The 19,317-nt window shown below is 46.6% G+C and overlaps 1 protein-coding gene, 1 non-coding gene and 1 pseudogene across 2 annotated transcripts in view; 2 read left to right on the plus strand and 1 right to left on the minus strand.

Annotated features, from left to right (window-relative positions):
* Positions 1 to 19,317, plus strand: part of LOC117307483 (pseudouridine-5'-phosphatase-like) — a 452,112-nt gene that overhangs the window by 397,489 nt on the left and 35,306 nt on the right. The gene's annotated exons all lie outside the window — the stretch shown is intronic.
* Positions 11,500 to 11,606, plus strand: LOC117310584 (U6 spliceosomal RNA). Its single transcript, XR_004524730.1, has one exon. It is a non-coding gene; the product is annotated as a U6 spliceosomal RNA (small nuclear RNA).
* LOC117310575 (small ribosomal subunit protein eS24 pseudogene) lies at positions 13,087 to 13,526 on the minus strand (annotated as a pseudogene).

Consider the following 19,317-nt stretch of genomic DNA (forward strand, 5'->3'; position numbering starts at 1 on the left):
CACGGCAGGTATTAGACGGGCAATAGAAAGCACAGATATCAAACGGTGAGTCTATGTTTTCAGACTCTTCCTTCTAATAAAAGTTTTGTTCTGAAAAGTGGTTAGATTTTTTTTTTTTGGTTTTATTTAATGTGTTGACCAGAGACTTGGATTTGGGAAAACAAATTTTCCCATGTCCAGAGTTTCGAGACACATTCTCCTTCAGCGTTCTGAAGAAGTGAATCCAGGTGATAAGATGGTGAGCCGGTGTCACCGATGGTCACTGACATTCTATACAACACACACACAGTCACATGCATCCAACACAGCTTAATACGCTCACTCGGAACCCTCAGAAGCCAAGATCAGTCATCACGTCACATTCATAGGAATTCGGGTCAATCAGTTACGTCTCCAAGCTTGCCCTGTGAGTCAAAAGATCAACACAGGGCCACACTCATTTATCAGAACGCTTTCATCGCTTTCATAATGCTGAGTGGCAGGCTGTCGGACAAAGCATAGGGAATTCCAGCAACATTTACAGCGGTTTTTAGGGGCTAAATTGTGTCCTGCCCCCCTCGCAATTCGTATGTTGAAGTCCTAGCCCCCAGGACCTCCGAATGTGACTGATTTGGAGATGGGGTCTTTAAAGAGGGAACTAAAGGTACAATGAGGTCACTAGGGTGGGTCCTGATCCCACAGGAAAAGTGGCCTTATAAGAAGAGGAGATCAGGACACAGATACACACAGAGGGACGACCACGTGAGGACACAGGGAGGAGACGGCGTCTGCATGCCCAGGAGAGAGGCCTCAGGAGGAACCAGCCCCGCCCACACCCGGATGTCAGATTCCAGCCTCCAGGACTGGGAGGAATACACATGTGCTGGGTTTAAGCTGCCTCGTCTGTGGTGCTTTGTTACGGCAGCCCCAGCAAACACGTACAGTATTGTTTTGGGGGCATGATCTCCATAAGACTCTTTTTGTTTGCTTTTCTCCGTCCCGTATGTGGGTATTTTATATGGTGAAAAGTGGTGATGTCCCACGTTGTGGCCAGAGGGTTAGTGGAATGGTGCGAGGAGAGGGCAGGGCAGGTTAGAGGAAGTCTTTCTGATTCCATGACGAATCTTCAGCCTCTAGAATTCGTGCCAAGGTGTTCCAGTTGTCTTCTGCAGCGCGCTTGTGATCTGAACTCATAATCTGACTGCCTTCTCTTGGGAAATCGGCAGCAGGCCATCCTACCCTTGTCTCAGCAAAGACCACGTGGAAGTTCAATTATCAGCTACGAAAAAGGACACCAGGAGCTCTGCTTAGATGCTGAAAAATATTTAAAGTTGACTCCATGTATAAGCTGTGTTGTCTCTTCAAGAACATTATATTATTCCGGTGTGATGTCTTGGAGGACATGGGTGGGGGCATGAATGATCCCGTGGGGCCTATAGCCCATTCTGAACATTTTTAGACTCCATCCTAATGTTAAAAAAAGACATACTGAAAGGATTTTGAGCAGCATGGTGACACAATCCAAGTTTTGTTTTAAAAATGTCCCTCAGACTTTCTTGAAAACAGTGGATTAGGGACAAGCAAAGGGGGATTAGACCTACCAAGATAAGGGTTTTCTGCAACAGTACAGGCAGGAGACAGTGGATTGAAGTTGGGGGTCTGCAGTAGAAATTAAGAACATGAACGAAGTTGAAAAAAAGTACACACACATAAACCTATGTACGCACACAGTATTCGGATATTTGAATCCAAGGAGCCTGCTGATTCTGCATGAGAAGTGATGCAGGAGGGGAGGAACGCTGGCGAGGAGAGCAATCACTTCCATCCTGAACACGACGGGGTTTTCGGTGCCTACGAGACACATGTGCCACGTGTTCGGTTGTCAGGGCTGCTTCTCTGAATTCTGAGTTGAAGGCAAATGGTTGGAACCTGCCAGTTAGGTGATAATCACGGGTCTGAGTTGGGGAGAGAGGGAAGGCTGAGAACAGGATGTGGCTGAGATGAAGGAAGGGGTCAGGTTTATAAGTACTGGAAAGAATTGCGTGAACATCTCGTGTCCGAGGAAAGGAAGTAAAACTTGGGGACCTGGGTATCTACCAGGCTGGCACGCAACCAGATCAGCTGGTAGCCTTTTAAGGATGTTTGTACTTCTTTAATAGCTTTCAGTATAATCATGATGCTTAGAAATGGGTACCATAAAGTACCTACAGAGTTATTGTGTGTGACGGATAAAATGACAATTCCAAGTGGCCTGTGCTTTATCCTTCTTTGTCTCTATAACTACATAACCAAATAGCGTTATTAGATAAAATTGTCATATTACTTTTCAGACTAGAAAATAAAAAGCCATACACCTTCCTCAAATGTGATAGACAACCCCAAGTTAGTGGTGGGACATCCTTGCGTAGCCTCGATGAATCCAGCACAGCGGAGGTGTGATTCTGCGTAAAGTTATGAGGATGGATTGGGAAAACCCTCCAAAGTTCCTTCCAAGCCTAGGACTTTAAGAATTTAGGTCATTATAGGTTCGACACTAAAGTAGGTCAGGTAAGAGCAATCATAGCACTATTTTGGTTTTTGATGGAGTGAAGGTGTGGGGTACAGAGAGATTTCTTTTTTACCAGTTATCGTCCTGGGTAACTTAGAGTATAATAGATTTTCTAGTGTGTCCCTGGAAGATGGAAGCCTTTGATGAAATATCAGAAAAGTCCATTCTTATCAGTGTGCTTTGCAGAAGTGCAAAAGTCAAGACGGATTGGGTCAATCTAGAAAATAATTGGGAATACTGTAGAGATATAGAGATATATAGATAGATATAGATATATAGATAGATATAGATATATAGGTAGATATAGATATACGGAATACAGTATATATATTGTATATATATTAGGAATACAGTATATTGCATTGACTACAGTATATATATTGTATATTTACATACACAATTGTCACCCCTTATCCACGGGGAACACGTTCCAAGACCCCCAGTGGATGCCTGAAACCACGGGTAGTACCAAACCCTATACGTATTATGTTTTTTTCCTATATGTACCTATCTACAATAAAGTTAAGTTTATAAATCAGACACAATCAGAGAATATTCAAATTGCCAGCATCACTAGTCTTGTGCTTTGGAGCCATGATTAAGTAAAATAAGGGTGTCTTGAACACAAGCACTGGGATACAGCGACATTGATCTGATAACTGAGTTGGCAACTAAGTGACTAACAGGCAGGACGGAGAGGTGATTCGCGTGGATGGCGGGGGGGGGGCACTGTGGTAAGAAAAAATACTAACGTGTTAATAATTTTCACAATCTGTTTGTTCCAGCACATGCCCAATTAGAATTGCTTTATGGGACTCTAATACAATATTTAATTTTATTCTGAACTGCTTTCGTGGCCAATGCTGGAATAATCATTTAGAAGAGCACATTGTATATACAAGCTGGTAAAGGATCACAATTCTGGGAAAAAAAGGTACAAAAAGCCCTTCAAGAAGACAATGAACTTACTGAAAATATTTATTTGAAAATGTTTACATTTGTTGTAGAAAATCTGGAAAATTGAAAAATATGAAAAAGCAAACAAAAATACCCTACTTGGAAAGACACAAAGGAAGCTTCTGGGGGGCTCGTTACCCTCTAGCTCTGGAAAAGCACTTCTCTAGACACCCCAATGCTTATCTTTAATGTAGCAAAGTCCACCTTAAAAAATAATACTACTTTCAGAAATATGCACAAACTCCATAAGGACCTTACCGGAGAATAATCGCACGGAATACCTCCCTGCCCGTTGCATTCTCATTATTTTGCAATCCACTTCTACATAGCCTGTACATCTAACAAAACATTCTTGTCATTTTTGTTTTAAACAGTGAATGCTTCCTAAAAGACACTTGAACAACATGGATGCTTTAAAGAAAGCTATTTTATATTTATCCAGACATTTACACTTTTGCTTTCTATTCTTCTCTTTTGCATAACTGGGCTCTTATTTGGTATTTTTCCCTTCTTTCTGCAGACGTTTTATTTTTGTATTTTTTAGCCTGTCTTGTGGAGTGGGTCTACATTTTCATTGTACCTGAAAATGCCTTTATTCCACTTTCAGTTTTGAAGGATATTTTCACAGGATCCGTCATTCTAAGTTGACACTATTCTTTCATCGCCTTGAAGATACCTTTCCATTGCTTCTGGCCTCTTTGTTTCTTCTGGCGAAAAGTCAGCCGTAATTCAGAATGTCACGCGCTCATGTATGATGCGTCTTTTTGTTCCCTAGCTGCTTTCGAGATTCACTCTGCGTCTTTGGTGTTCAGGGTTGTCTAGGAAATTGTCAGGTGTCATTTCCTTTGTGTTTCTCCTGTTTGTGGTTTGCTGAACACCATCCATCTATGCGTCAACATCATTCATCGATTCTGGAAAGTTCCCAGTTATTATCTCTCCGAATCCTCCTTCTGCCGCCATTCTTGTTCTTTCACTCCCAACTCCGATAGAAAGTCTGAAAACTGAAATGCAAAGAGAAGAGAGACTGGGGAAGCGGAGAAGAGACCTTCTGAGGCCTGTGGGACAATACACTAGCTTCCCTGTGACTCCCGTCACTGGTGACCTCAGAAGTTTTCAGGACAGTGTGGGAACTTCATCTCGAGTCAGGCTTGGGATCTGACACTGGTAGGGCGCCAGAGATATCTCTGTGCTTTTCCGTGAAGTGCCCAGTTCTCTTAACCGTGAGATCGGTCTCTCCACTTACCACCCGGATGCTATTCGGGGTGTCTGTTTGCTCTGTCTCTCACATTGGAGAAGTCCCCCCACCCTGTGACACTGCCTTTGTCTTTGGAGGGCTGCGGTCTAATACCCTGTGAAGCCCAGGCGTGCCCGAGTACACTTTGCATCAGATCCACTGCCCTGATCCCTACCTTCTGAAAGAGGCTGCCTTGAACCTGGGCGAGAACTCATGGTATTTATCCCCTCTCTCTTCCCACCTCACCCACATCGGGCAGACTATCTCTTTCCTCTGCAGAGATTCTTGGGCAACACTTAGCAGGTGGTCGAAGTATGTACTGAGACTAGGACTCCCCCATGTTTCCCATCGAACACGTCAGCCCACACGCTTTAAAACTGTACCCCTCTTTGCTCCTTACCCGCACCTACGACGGGGTCCTCCCACCCTGACCACTTCCACAAAGATCAAAGCCGACAGGAGTCTTGTCTTTCCTGGAAGGAGTTTGCAACTTTTTGGAATTTAGTTTCTTGTGTTCCTCTGTGCCCTGAGCTTTTCGCGAATCTTTTTTTATAATAAAAAATGATGATTTTTTTGAAAAGTATGTTTCAAACATAGGTTTGATTATGAGGATGAGAGCGCTGTTCTGTCCTGAAGTGGAAGTAGGCATCCTAACAATTATATTTAATTCTGGTGTTTAATTAGGGGGAAATGAATTTTATTGTTCCCTAAGTAGCCAACCCAGATAGTCATTACTTTGCACCAGGTTGTCTAAAACACGCGTGCCTTTTTGTGTGTTTCTTCTTGTGCCTCTTACTTTTATCAATCAGTCTCTCCGTGCCTGTTCTCATATCACACTGTTTAAATAATTGCAGATTTACACGCGGGACAATTCGTTCTCCCTCTCCCATCCTCCACTGCCCTTCTTCCCGAAATTGCCAGGATGCTTTTGTGCGTTTATTCTTCCAGATGATCAGAAGAATAATTTTGTGACCCGAAAAACAAACCCAAAAATTCCATGGTGACGTTCATTAGCTTTGTGTCAAACGTACATTCATTTTGGGGAAAAAAAAAAAAAAAACACGTGCCAAGGGGGAAAGGGGGTGTGGGACGAACTGGGAGATTGGGATGGACATGTGTACACTATTGATACTAGGTATAAAATAGATCACTAATGAGAACCTAGCGTACAGCACAGGGAACTCTACTCAGTGCTCTGTGGTGACCTACATGGGAAGGACATCCAAAAAAGAGGGGATGTATGTATACATACAGCTGATTCACTTTGCTGTACAGCAGAAACTAACGCAACATTGTAAAGCAACTATACTCCAATAAGAATTAATTTAAAAAAATAACATGTAAACACTATTGAATAATCTCATCCAGAAACATACTGCATTTCTTCATTTATTTTGGCCTCTTTCTCTACACCCTCCAGTACACTTTGTATTTTTCTTCATGAAGAATTTAGTTTTGAAAAAAAGAACAGTAGAGCACAGAGAAATATATTACGTGAGGAGTCAGTTGGACACATCTATATGCCTGAGGCAGCCTTGGTGAAAAAGACCTAGTCTCCCGTCTTAGCTGTGTTAACTGCTTCCTCTCCCCTGTTTAACCTTATGGTACCATGGACACTTCTGCTTTGCTTTCTACCTCCTCACTCCAGTCCCAGGCCCCATGCACGTTTGTCTATGACCACTTTCTTCTTTTCATTGAGTAAATGAGATTTTTTTTCTTATATTAGCATTGAATAACGAATCCCAATGGTCCATTTTCCAGAAATAGAAAAAAAAAATTTACCCCATAATACTTGAATATTCAATATCCTGATATGCATTTTAATAGGGAAATGGGGACGGCCTGGTAATGTACAACAGTTAGAACGTTCACGACAAATGAAGAAAAATGGACGTGACTGGTAACTCCATGACCTTGTAAAATGTTGAAAGTGTAATTCTCCCTGAATTCCTTGCTGAAGATTATTGTTGTTAAGGTCTGGCACTGAAGAAGAGCTACTGTACTGTTTTGTATTCTTAAAGGGTATTGTCATGCACAAAGCAGGAGGTAAAGAATAGAAAAAAAAAAAGATATTATCGAAGTTTCTGAGCTGCCATCCACCTCTCAGGACTGACATAACATACACTCAAAGGTGGACATCAGTTAGAAACCACTGCGAAAGTGTATTCACTAGATCGTAACTAATTAGAGGCATATTAAATCACCCAAATTTGTAGGTCTGACCCAGCATCAATACAGACATTTTCTCATGCTGTGTATGCCCCGGAAAGACGTGTGGGCACCATAGCACACCATTTTCATAGCCAGGCTGGAGTGGGCTGGGTTCAAATACATAATCAAATTTTAGGGGAAGTGAAATCATTTTTAAATTGCTGCTGTATACGCAGAGAATTAATACCGACACTGTAGTGGAATATATATCGATGTTTTCAGGCGAGGATATATTTTTGTTTTCAGTGCAAAAGGCCCGTAAGGTGTTATTAGATATGGTTAAAACAATAATCTTTTCCAAGAACTGCAAAGACGCCGGACTTAATTAGTTTCACATCACAGAGAAAAGTGCTGGAGAAGGAAATCGGAGTCAGACTCCTGACATAGATTCTGAGCACATTGGGCATACCTGAACATAAGCAGAAGCTTCTATCTAGCTGTCCAGGCAGACGTTTTATAGGTAGGGAAGAGATTTATCTTATGGAAGTGAATATTTTTTCTCAGTGTTTTATTGTTCTTTAGGGTAGAACTCATTCTTTCTGCCTCTTTTCATTGCTCTTGGCTTGGCCTTTTTGTTTCTTTCCACTCAGCACCTGTGGATGCCTTGAAGTTTGTTCTCTATTCTTTGGTTATGTAATCAATATCGTAACAATCGTGCAAATACTAGACAGCCGTATCGAAAGCATATCACAGAGGAGGAAACTGGCTACCCTCTTTGCTCTCCAAGACTCGATTCCCTATAGGGGCCATCAGCAGACAGTGTCTGTAAAGGGCCGGTTAGTGAATATTTTAGGCTTTGAGGGCTGCAGAGCCTCTTCATAATTTCTCAGATCTACCATTGCAGGATGGAAGCAGCCACAGGCAGCACAGAAACAACCGGGCTTGGTTTTATGCCAATACAACTTTATTTACAAAAACAGCGGCAGGCTGCGTTCGGACTCATGCCAGAGTTCAGGAGCCCTGCCCTAGAGAGAAGCACAGCCCTCCCTTCCCTTTGCCCTCATCTTGTTTTTTTTTTTTTGGATGAGGACATATAGACCATGTTAGAACCTACAGATTGTCTTTTGTTTCAGGGCCTGTAAAGTCATAGGTGTAGAAGGCTGAGGCAAGGAGCATGAATGATCAGATTGAGTTGGCTGTTGGACAGTAGGGCTTCCTGGTGACTGCGGCTACTGCAAGCGTGAGTGGCTGCCCAAGTTGAAAGGACTCTGAGAATATACAAAGTCGTGTTGCCCGTGTAGATGGCATGGGGGGTGAACAAGTGTGTGTGTGCATGTGCCACCCTCCGCCCCTGCGCTAGGATCTACCTGGAAATGAATAAACACAGGGGCGCGCTAGGGTGCCTGCAGGAGTCCAGTATCCAGCAAACCTCAAGTCAGCCATGTAGCACAAACCTGAAATTGGAGAAGGCAACGCACCCGTTGATGTTGCGACCATAGAGCAATGCCGAGGTGGGCCTCTTCTCCTTCTCCACCTCCTTCCCGTAGCTCTGCTCTGTTCCCTCTGCACCCACTGCTCTGTTGATTCCGCTTCTGCCTGTCTTCCTCTGCGGCCACCGTCCCTAACGTACAGGGACTTCTCCTGGTGTTCAGGCTGCCAAGGACTTGCCGACGCGTTTATAGGAGGCTAGGAACATTTTGTCTGGGTGGAAAAAGAATGACTGTTGGATTCAAATACTTGAAGCAACCACTGGTCGGCACGTACATACTGATGCTTCCCCAAACGTTCTCACTTCTGTTTTCCTCCGAACCGTCAACAACATGGCATCCGTGTCAGCCAGCGTGAGAAGGGCGCCCACACACGGTTGATCAGTAGCCTCGCACAGATGCAGCTAGTTTTGGTTTTCTGCAGCCAGCGGACAGTCGTGCAGGCATTCAGAGGCAGGCTCCAACAGCCTGAGCTTCAGCCCGGCTCCCATCTCTCTCCTCAGCCCAGATCTGGCTTCAGGACTCTGGACCAATATCCAGCTGCCCACCACGCATGTCCCCGTCCAACTCCATGTGTGTCAAAGACAGTTTGTCGTTGTCCCTGGCACTGCTTCCCTAAGGAAGGGCCAAGGGAAGGATCCAACAGTTTACCTTTTGCAGTTTCTAGGGGATGCCCTCATCCCTCACCTCATGGCCCCCTTCTCCTCCTGCAAAGCCAGCACCATACCATCTGCATCTCTCCCCGATTCTGATGCTCCTGCCTCATTTTTTCAATCCTAAAGACCCCTGGGATGACTTCGGGGCACCTGGATAATCCAGGACCATCTCCTCATCTCAGGGTCTTTGCCCTGATGCCATCTGCAAAGCCCCTTTTACCATGTAAAGTGACATATTCACAGGTTCCAGAAATTAGGACTTGGACATTTTTATCTCACTCGCCACACTTCCCAAGCCCGGTATTAATCCTAGATTGTGCTTATCTCTAATATCCCTCGAGTCTGCTCTCTTCTCTCTGCTTTTATGTCTACAGCCCTGGGCTTCATCCACAGTCTCAGCTCCTCCCACCTGGATTGCCACTGTAGCTTCCTCACTGGTCGTCTTTCTCCAGTGTACTTTCCATCTGGCTTTCAGTGTGTTTCTCTAACATTCCAGTCACTCTCATCACTCTAACTTGCATCACTCTGCGGAGGGAAGTTCTCCCAAGTGATGCCCTTGGCTTCTACGTCCTAACTCTTCATCTGCACGCTGAAGGTTGGCAGCTTCCAGCCCACCTGCAGCCACACCCATGAGTCTCTGCTGAGTTTTGCTGGCTCACACTTCTCTCTCTCTCTTTTTTTTTTTTTTTTTTTTTTGCGGTACGCGCGCCTGTCACTGCTGTGGCCTCTCCTGTTGCGGAGCACAGGCTCCGGACGCGCAGGCTCAGCGGCCATGGCTCACGGGCCCAGCCGCTCCGCGGCATGTGGGATCTTCCCGGACTGGGGCACGAACCCATGTCCCCTGCATCTGCAGGCGGACTCTCAACCACTGCGCCACCAGGGAAGCCCACACACTTCTCTGTCTTTGCTTCTGCCCTTTCTTCTGTCTGGACCACCCTTCCCGCATTCTTTATCCAACTCCTCCTCTTTCAACAAAACTCCCTTCAATATTGTCTGTCTTCACTAAACCTTACCGAACCCTAATTATTTAGCTGCCCCTTTGCAGCTCTTCCCAGCAGCCTGAGCACACCACGCTAGTTGTCATTATACCACCTTATGATTTGTTATTTATTTGGCCCTTTCCACTTCTAGACTGTGAAGTTACTCAGGGGAAGGCGGGCATATTATTTGACTTTTTTTTTTTTTTTTTGAAAGCCCTGGAGCCTCACACAGTGCCTGGCTGGCACGTAAGAGGTTACTTACATGTCTGTGCAAAGACTAAATCTGTGACAGAACGGCATGAAACTAGAAGTCAACCACAGAAGAAGAAATGAGACTAAGACGAAACAACATGCTACTAAAGACTAAATCCTTGAAATCATCGTTAATTTATGGTTTGCATTTTTTTTTTTTTTTTTTGGCCGTGCCGCATGGCTTGCGGGATCTTAGTTCCCCAACCAGGGATCGAACCCTGGGCCCCTGCAGTGAAAGCACCAAGTCCTAAGCACTGCACCATACGGGAATTTCCTCATCAATTAATTTACAAATGCACTTCTCTCCTTGCTTCTCACCCTCACCAGGAACGCAACCCATGGGGAAGGCGTGTGCTTTATTAACGTCCCTGTTTGCTTTCATCCATTTGTTCAACAACAAGTGTTGGCAGAGTGACAGTGAGAGACCCGCAGTGGTGTGCGTTGTGGATTCTCTGACTGGAAACCCTCCCTACCTTAGACTGGTGTCCAGTAGCAGACTTGTCCCGCACCGCTGGTCCCCATGTCGGTCAAGGGCACCGCCACAAGTGCTCTGGCTAGGAAGGTGGGGTACTTCCTTCACTCTCTCTTGCTCGACAGCAGCGTAGAGTCGATCTCTTGGTACCATTCCTCCATCTCCTGAAAGCTCTTCAACCCACCCATCTCCCTCTATGACCATGACCCCCACCTAAACCACCTTGTTCATCCTCAGGAAGACGGTCCCTAGATCCACTCTGGCTTATGGGAGAGATTCTGAAACCCGCAAAAGCCACCCCTCTGCTCTCTTCCTGTTACGCTTGAAGCACTTGTCACAATGGCCCTGTGACACTGCATGACATGGGCTTCCACTCCTGTTCCAGCTTCATTTGATGGAATACTCTCCCTCACCCCCTTGGCCCCCAGGCCTTCAGTCTGGCTCTCAGCTCCCAAAGTAGCCAGCCTCTTCCTGCCTGGTGTGAGAGATAACTGGTCAGCTCGGGCACCATAACAAAACACCATAGGTTGAGCGGCTTCAACAATAGAAGGTGATTTTCCCACCGCTCTGCAGGTTGGAAGTCCAAGATCAACGTGCCAGATGACTTGGTTCCTGGTGAGGACCCTCTTCCTACTTGCAGAGGGCCACCTTCTCGCTGTGTCCTCACACAGTGGAGGGAGAGAAGGAGACGACTCTGGGAGACATTGATCCCATCAAACCGTGACTTCATTTAACTTTAATTACCTCCCGCAAAACCCCGTGTCCAGATACAGCCACATGAGTGTGCTCACCTCGGCAGCACGTATACTAAAATTGCAACGATACAGAGAAGATGAGCATGGCCCCTGTGCGAGGATGACTCGCAAATTTGCAAAATTCGTGAAGCGTTCCATACTTGTACTGGCTGCCGTAAGACAACCCTTGTTCCTTCGTGGACCCTCCTCTTTGAGGCTTGCATGCTTAAGGATCCCAAACGACTAAGAAATTTAAAAAAAAAAGAAGACTGTCATTCATACTCTTCACACCTAAAGAATTTTATCTGTTTTGAGCATGAACTTCTCCTGCTACACAGAAGTAACCATATGGTAGTCAGTTTTGTATTTGGAAGTGTATTGGTAGCAGGGATGTTTTCACAATTTTCAGAGATGATGCATTCTTCATGAATACTTTTGTACGGCTGCTTGAAAATATGAATTGCAAACTTGCAGTGTAGCTGTGAACAACGTGAAAAACAAACAAATACAGTCACATGACAGCGCTATACAGTCCCGTATGAATTTGGTGGGGTACAAGTCATTCATAGCATGTAGCCTAGACAGTCAGCTCACCAAATATGTGCTCAGCTGTATTTCCTAGACCACCGTGTAAGGAGATAGCACCAGGGGACTAGTTTTGCCTGCTGAGCTGTGAGCAGAGCCACACATGTCATGTCCAGGTACAGATGGCAAGTAGCCAGTACACGTCCTCCTTCTCTGTCTTCCCTGCAAGGTGTTTCTGGAGGCCACGTGTTCCAGATAACGTAGCTCCAGGGCACAGGGAGACCGCATGACTCCCATCAGACTGTGATGTAAGAAATGGAGCTCTGCTTTGGGACGACCTAAGGGGTGGGATAGGGAGGGAGGGAGGGAGGCTCAAGAGGGAGTGGATATGGGGGTATATGTATACATATAGCTGATGCACTTTGTGGTACAGCAGAAACTAACACAACATTGCAAAGCAATTATACTCCAATAAAGATATATATATATATATATATATAAAAGAAATGGAGCTTTGTAGCAATTTGCCCCTGATATTTTATGGATTCTTTTTTTCTAGCAGCATAACCTAGCTTATCCTGACTAATACATGTCTCAAGGCCGTTGGCATGCTGACGCCTCCACCCAGAATGTCCTTCGCTTCTTCTCCTCTCAGTTATCGTTTCAGTCTAAAGTCACATTCTCTAGGTTTTTTCCTCTGTCCTCCCAGCCTTTCTCAGGCCACCCTGCTTTACTTCCCCAACGCCTGCACCTTGCGGGATGCCTTCTCTCTTGTAACCATGTATCTTACTGCACTCTGTCCTCCCAGCTCCTAGCTCATTGCCTACACTTGCTTGACCCTCCATAAATGTTCAACTTCTTAGTAGCGTGTGCTCAGGAAATACTGAATGGGTGGATGCAGGAAGAATGAGGGAATAGAACATGGTGATTCTGTGATCTAACCACACATCTGCTCGGATCTGAGTGGGGAGATCAGAGTTTGCACCTTTAAGTCAAGTCAGCACTTTCAAGGCCACAAAAGCCGTCCAACTTGATTACAGGTAGACCTTTTTTTTTGGGGGGGGGGGCATGTAAAAGATCTTAGTTTATTAATCCTCTCATAAAAGGCTGCTCACATCTCCACCGATACAGTCACGGCAGAATCTTTACTCCTCTTGTTGCCAGCACCAACACTGGCCTTTGCAGTCCCCCAGACTTTCTTCATTCTGTTCTTGAGTTCCTTTCGCTGTTTTCTGGACGTCTTTTTCTTCTCATACAGGCCGTGTCTTGCAGCCTGGGTTTGGGCTCATTCTTCTCCAGGTAATCCAAGGCATCGTAAACCATGTCAAAGCCAGTTGTCTTGCCACCATCAAAATGGGTTGTGAATCCAGATACAAAGATGACATCTGGTGTGGTCTTGTATATGCATTTCGGCTAGTTTTTTTCCCCCAAATTTCTGCCTTAGGTCCTGTTGCCTTCCCAGGGTGAAGGACATTGATGCCCGTTTGTTTCCGCTGAAGTAGTCGGTCGGTCCTGAACTTCCTGGTCCTGGATAGTTACTGTGTCGTTCATGACGGCCGCTGATCTTCAGGCAGCCTGGGAGGACAAGAGCACGGGTAGGCCTTTGGAGGGATGGGCTTCTGAAGATGGAGGCCCAAGTGAGGAGAAATAAAAGGATGCATTCCCTCTAAGGCAAGGGCAGGGTCCTATAAAGAAAATCACTACATAGGCACACAGCTTTACCACAGTCACTATGATTGTCAGGTTTTCTTAGGTATCTGTTACCAGAAAGGCAGGAAAATGCCCCGCGTTTCTGACACTTTCCTCCATCACCGTGATACCCCCGTGCATGCCTGAGTGTCATTCAGTGGGCTTGAATCAATACCCGCTGAAGATGAAACCAGCAATTGTGTCACCCGCGGGTCCGCAGAGATCACCCTTGGTTTCTCGCCCTCAGCCAAAATATACACTGGGTCTCTCTTTGCTTTTGTGCTGTGGCTGGCACGTCGCTGCCAGCACCGCTGCTTTCTGCCCACCAGCCGCGAGAGCTCGTGACGTCCTAGACACATTCCTTTGGTGTCTACCAGCGTCCCCCAAAGCGGAGATAATCCAGCCTGAATGTTCACTCAGCACCGGAACGGCCCCCCTGGGTTTGGCTGGCAGCCCCCGAGCAGACCTTTTGTATCTGCGTCCCTTTGATGGACAGGCGCTGCGGATTCCCGGGACCCAGCTCCCAGAAAGGAACTCAGCAGGGAAGGGGGACTGCTAAGTATCCTTCCAACCTGAAGGTAAAAAACACAAATGAGAAGAGAAGGAACTGGGGCAAAGCTTCTGACAGAGCTGATACGTTTTCGTGGGAGAACAATACCCGGTTACGGGGACGCAAGACCTGATATTTCGCCGTCGGCCTCATTAATCAGAGAAGGACCAGCCCGGCCATGGTGATGCCAGTTCCCCAACCCATTGCTGCGGGTTTTAACTTTTGTCCTGATGTCTGAGGCTGACGTGTGATCCCAGGACTCTCGGGGCAGGCGTGTGATCCCCGGGCAGTGTCACTCTATAAATAACACGCTGTGCTGGGAATAGCACAGTTCTTCATTCCTCCTGCCAGAGACGACCTCTCAGCTCCTTGAGGGTCAGGACAAGGTGAGAGCCACAGAAAGGTGACAGAGAGATGGAGAGGGACGTCACATAGTGGATTGCAGAGGGTCCTCTCCCAAATTTACGTCCCTGGGAATCTCAGAATGGGACCTCAGTTGGAAAGAGGGTCTTTGCAGGTGTCATTCATTAAGGGTCTTGGTTGGAAATCATCCTCGTGCCCTCAGTTCAGTGACTGGTGTCCTTATAAGAGGAAGGAAAGGGAGGTTTGGACAGAAGTATTCACAGAAAAGAGCAAGCAAAGACAGAGGCAGAGATTGAAGTGAGGTGGCCACAAGCTAGTCAGCACCAAGGATTGTAGCAGCCACCAGAAACCAGGAAGGACCCTTCCCTCGAGCCTCACAGGGAGTGCCGGCCTCCGGACACCTTGACTTTGCACTTCTGGCCTCCAGAGCCGGGAGAGGATGCACTTCCCTTGTTTACAGACATCCAGGTGGTGGTCACGGGAAGCACACACAGACCCCAATGCTGGCATCCTGATGACACCAACACTTCTTTCCCGGGTCCTGGCGATAGGCTGCCTTCCAAACTAAAGGATTGCAAGAGCCACAGAGGCTGTTTCCTTTCTGTTGAACTTGATTTTCCTTGAAAATCCCAAATATGGCCCGTACCCCCCATCACTGGGGTGCTGCCAGAGGCCCTTGAAATCCTTCAACCATTGGCACAAAGACGCGGAAATAGAATGAGGGGCTGGCAAACCAGGAGGCTTGAACTGCTTCTCATTTGTTTTCTTTGCTTGGGAAAGAAATCAGATGATCCCATGCAGGCCCCCGGGGTGAGCGCCGATGATTAACAACACAGAGCTGAAAATAGGCTTGTTTTTCACACCACCCTCTTGCTTTTTTTTTTTTTTTATTTTTTGTCACAGAACCATGTTGCGACAAAACCAAGTTTAATTACTTCACACCTTGCACCTCAAGGTATGTGATTACTTTGAGAAAAGAGAAAATCTAGGTCCTGCCGTGCCGCCCACCCTGGACAGGCACCGTGGTTTTTACAAAGGTCCATCAATGCTCTTAGGATCTGAGGTTATCGAGGTTCTTTTTATGGACACTTGTCCATGCCGGGGACCCGCTAAAGCTTAGTGCAGAGTGTGCTGACTAGGGAGACCGTGATTCTAAGTAGGAGCCTTTGCCACGCCAGATTCCTCTGGGGTGAGTCAGTGATCACGGCAGGAAAGCGGGGAGGGGGATTACGACCTCTCCTATGGGACATTCAGAGTCACACTGCCCATAACAATATAGACATAAAGTGGAGACATCTAGGAGCCTGAGAAGTTCCCTACCATTCAGGGCAACAAGTTTCTGCAAAGTGTGAATGTTAATGGTACAAACCAAGGTTAAAAACAAAAAACAAAAACTTGCTCAGGGTGGCCCAGGGACCACACTCAGCTCCTGCAGTCCCTGCCATATGAGCCCCTGGTCGTTTCTCATCATGGCTATTTCCTTTCTTCAGGCCTGTAGGATCCTATCTTTTTGACTCTACCTTTCTTCTGATTAGGTCAGGCCCACCCAGGGTAGTTGATGGACTCAAAAGTCAACCAGCGAGGAACCTAGCCCACAGAGTGACATTCACATTGTTGATCCCCACGCTGAAACAAACAAACAACAGCAAAACAAAAACAACGCCCTTCTGTAGGAATAAAAAGTACAGAAAGATGGAGAGAAAAGGGGTAGTGGGTGCAGGCAGACAGTCCTGGGTTTGCAGCCTACTTCTCAGCTTGTGTGCACAGGTTACGCCACCCCCTCAGCCTCGGTATTCCTTTGCATGGGGGTAGAAATCAAACCACAGTATTATAAAAATAATGTTTGTCCGCAGTAGCCACACGGTGGAAGCAATCCAGGTGTCCACTGACAGAAGAGTGGATAAGCAAAATGCAGTATTTATAAAATTCAACCCTGGGAAGGAAATCCTGACCCAGGCTACAGCATGGGTGAAGCTGGAGGATATCATGCTCAGTAAAATAAGCCAGACACACAAAGACAAACATGGTGTGATTCGACCTCAGTGCCGTATGCAGAGGATCACATTCAGAGACACAGAAAGTGGCGTGGTGGTTGCCAGGGCTGTGTGCAGGGGGAACGTGGTATTAGTGTTTAATGGGTATGGATTTTCAGTTTCGGGAAATGGAAAGCTTCTGGAGAGGGACAGTGGTGATGATAGCACAGCGATGTGAATATACTTAACGCCACTGAAACGCACACTGAAAAATGGTTAAGATGGTCCAACTTATGTTATGCGTGTTTTGTACCACAACTTAAAACTAATAATAATAATAATAGGTTATTTTTAAAAAAGAGAGAGAGAGAGTGACATTCACCATATTCACAGGTCCCACGCATTCTCAAGAGGAGCCCACTCTACACCAGCAGAAAGGGATCTCGGGGTACATCTTAGACTTCAACCTCCCACACCAATAAGTGCGTTCACGAGGGCTACCCCAGTGGGCCACTGGGTCTCAGTGGAACTGCAGATTCCCTGGGAGACTGGTAGTAGCTACCTGAGAGCCACCCTGCTCTGGGGAGAAGAAGCTACACTGAATGTTCTCAGCCAGTGAGGGTCGTGCCTAGGGTGTCCACTCCCCTGAGTGTGCAGACCACACCAGCCCCCGGTGTAGCGCGCAGCCCTACCCTTCTGGCAGAGATAGTCCTATGCAGAGGGACTCCCGTGTGAAGCTGGCAGCCCCGTCTGTACCGGCCCGAACACACGGAGTTGATTTACCGCCGGGTTACAAAAGCTCTATCACGATCACCTGGCAATGTGGTTTCTGATGTTTTGTTTTTTTTTTAATTTTTATTAGAGTATAGTTGCTTTACAGTGTTACAGCCACTATGGAAAACTGTATGGAGGTTCCTTAAGAAACTAAAAATGTTTTCTGACTGTTGGTCTAGACAAGGGCCATGGGATTTAGGACACACTCCTTCAGTCCAGAACTCCTCTGGAGACCCCCATGGCCGTTCTTTTCCACCAATGGTTTGCAATCGATGTAACCAGTTAGATGGGCTGCTTGATGACACGGCTGGAGGAGCGGAAACGCATGTTGGAAACTTATGGTGTGAATTCTCATGGGGAAAAAAAATGCTTTGCGCAGAGCTTGACGGTTTAATTCTGAGACAAAACATGACCTGTGTGGAAATATGAAGCATGGGAGATGGTGCCTGGTGCCTGAAACGTCTTCTGGACCTCCCATGTGTGCAGCTTCTGCCTGTCTGTCTGTCTCTCTCTGTCTTTTTCTGTTTCTATGTCTCCCTTCCTGTTTACTGATCTCTGTTTCTCGCTTTGTCTCTCTCTAGATGAACCACATCCTTTATCTTCAAAAAGGAAACTCTATATGAGGGTGCTCCGTGGAGTCTCGTGCTCCCTGTCACGTACCCAGATTTCGGAAACCTTTGCAAGGCTCTCCACGAAGCCACAGCTGGTCCCCCCTCTGGTGAACTGAGTGGTTAGGGTTTGAACATGGAGGGCGTCTTCTTCAGAGTCTTACCAGTTGGCTGGGCGCCCTTCCTGACACGACATGAATGCTCGAATCTTCACTGGATTCACTGCCTGCCTTATTAAGAGTGGGTTTTAAACAAAATGCGTGATAATCCATCTCCCCCCATTTTTCCTGGGTATCATTTGCCTATTGCTCTAGGTGCCACCCCAGAATATTGGCCTTTTTTCCCCGGTCTCTTTGCTCAATGGACATTTTGACCTCTGTCCCCCATGGAACCACCTTGACTTTGATTTCTGTCCTGGTCACCACGTTACTCCCCAGCTATTAAGAGCCAGCGTGTCTCAGACAGGGGGCCCTTGAAGCGGCCTCTGGCCAAACCTGCGTCGGGTCTCTTTCTTCTGTTCTCTCCTGCCGGCCTGTGTACCTTCACGGTGCCAGTTCATGAAACCCTCTGCCGAGGGGTGATGCCCAACGATTGCCAGAACTCTCAGACCTTTGAACGCCTTCATCCTTTCGAAAAAGAATGACAGCGCCTTTGAAAATTCAGTAGAAAGAACGTTTCGTTCCACCCTGAGATCATACGTAAGATTATATCTCCCGGGAGGTGTCCTCACATATACCCCATGAGTGTTTTATGGGTAGGAATCCTTGTTTCGGGGTAGGATGGGAAGATGAGGCCAGGATGAGAAAATGGCTCCTGGGGAGGGTGTCTGGATGGGTGTAGCTCAGGTTAGACACCTGTCCCCTGACTTGGGAGAGGAGGGAGGGGAGAAACTGTCCCCTTGGGCTTTCTGAGTAGGACAGAAGCACCTGGACCTACCTTCTAAAGAGCTGACTCAACATGAGAGAAAGTCCTTCCTCACAAAGAAGGTCAAGAGCAGGCAGATGGATCCCTGGACAGCTCTGCCCCAGGAGCTGAGACCAAAGACGACAAAGACATGAAACAGTGTGAGCAGGTTCCGGCATGGAGAGACCTAGCAGGGTGGGGTGATGGGTGGGTGCTGCAAATGGCGCCAAGGTCACAGCCCAGAGTCTTACCCGCCATACCGTGTTGCCCCCCATATATTGGAAACGATTTTGGAGAGCATTATTTTAAGCAGCAAAGAATAGAAAGAGACTCTTTAACTCCTCAATCCAAGGCATAGAGGGTTTAGCTTACCAGTGATTTCGGGAGACACAGGGATAAATCCTGCACTTTCTGGCTTTAGGGGCAGTCAGTCTTGTGAAGATTAAAAGGAGTTGAATTCAAACTACTGGGCTCTATGCCCC

Source organism: Tursiops truncatus, chromosome Y (assembly GCF_011762595.2).
Source record: "Tursiops truncatus isolate mTurTru1 chromosome Y, mTurTru1.mat.Y, whole genome shotgun sequence".
NCBI lineage: Eukaryota > Metazoa > Chordata > Mammalia > Artiodactyla > Delphinidae > Tursiops > Tursiops truncatus.